Raw genomic sequence first — 1,238 nt, forward strand, 5'->3', positions numbered from 1 at the left:
GACAGCCGCTCTGCGGTCTGTAGCTGAGAGTGGTCCGCGAAGTGGAGTGTACAGTACTCAGACTCTGGGAGCGGATTTAACCGAGCAGATACTCATAAAGGAAACGGTCGGGTCGCCCGAAGCGTTTCTCTTCCCGGACGTTTTTCGCGTGGGGTGACCTCCAGCCGCTCTGCGGTCTGTGGCTGAGATGTGGGCCTTTGGTACTGCACACGCTACTAAGTCGTCTGCGGGAAAAATCGTCACAGGCCAAGCGGCCTAGCCCCCGGGCCAACTCTGGCTGGCACCGGGGTGAACAGTGGTGCAACTTTAATAAAATGCGGAGATAGCCCCTGAGCATCGCTCGGGGTTATCCGTGCTTGCGTGGTGCAAAAATATGCGGGTGATGAGCTCACATTGATTTTCGTGTAGTCGCGGCAGAGGTTGTCGAAGACAGCCGGCGTGGCTCGGCGCTCGCGGAGCGCGTCGGCGCAACCGCTAGGTGTAGCCCTCGAGCCTCCGGATGCTCGAGGAGGGTCCAGTCGGTCGGGCTTGACCGGCCAGGCGGCGAGCGGAACGCGGCCGAGCCGGCTTGGCACAACCGGCCAGGCGGCGAGGCGTCTGGCAGCGCCCTTTTCTTCTTTTTTCTCTTCTGTCGGCTGCTGGCAGCCGGACAGAACTCTTCTTTTGTCTCTTGTTTTGTTTCTTGCAATCTTCTGTGGGGACGCGCCAGCGCACCCACTGGGCATAGCCCCCGAGATTCGGGCCGACTGCTGAGCAGTCGGGCCGGATCTTCTGGTAACAACTTTGTCTTCTTCCTTGCGGGGGCGCGTCAGCGCACCCGCTGGGTGTAGCCCCCGAGATTTGGGACGTCTGCTGAGCAGTCGGACCGGATCTCCCAGCAACTACTTTCTCTTCTTCTTTTTCTTCTTCAGTCTGGTAGGCAGACGGCAATATATTTCCAACCGGCCCTCTCTCTCTCTCTCTCTCTTTTACTAGCACCCGGACGCTGACTTTTCTAGCCGGTTGTGGGTAGCCGGACTCATCTCTTTTGCACGAGCAGCCGGCCACAGCGACACAACGGCCCTTTTCTTTACACGAACAGCCGGCCGCGGGAGCTGAGCAGCGGGAGCCAGCGCTCATGAGCTGGCGGGCGGAGGAGCGGTCAGGCGGAGCCGGCGCGCGGGAGGCGGCGGCGGCGGCGACCCGACCAGCGTGGCAAGGCGGAGCCGGCACGCAGAGGCGGCAGCGGCGGCCCGTCC

The sequence above is a fragment of the Triticum aestivum genome, chromosome 7D (assembly GCF_018294505.1).
Source record: "Triticum aestivum cultivar Chinese Spring chromosome 7D, IWGSC CS RefSeq v2.1, whole genome shotgun sequence".
In the NCBI taxonomy this organism is placed as follows: domain Eukaryota; kingdom Viridiplantae; phylum Streptophyta; class Magnoliopsida; order Poales; family Poaceae; genus Triticum; species Triticum aestivum.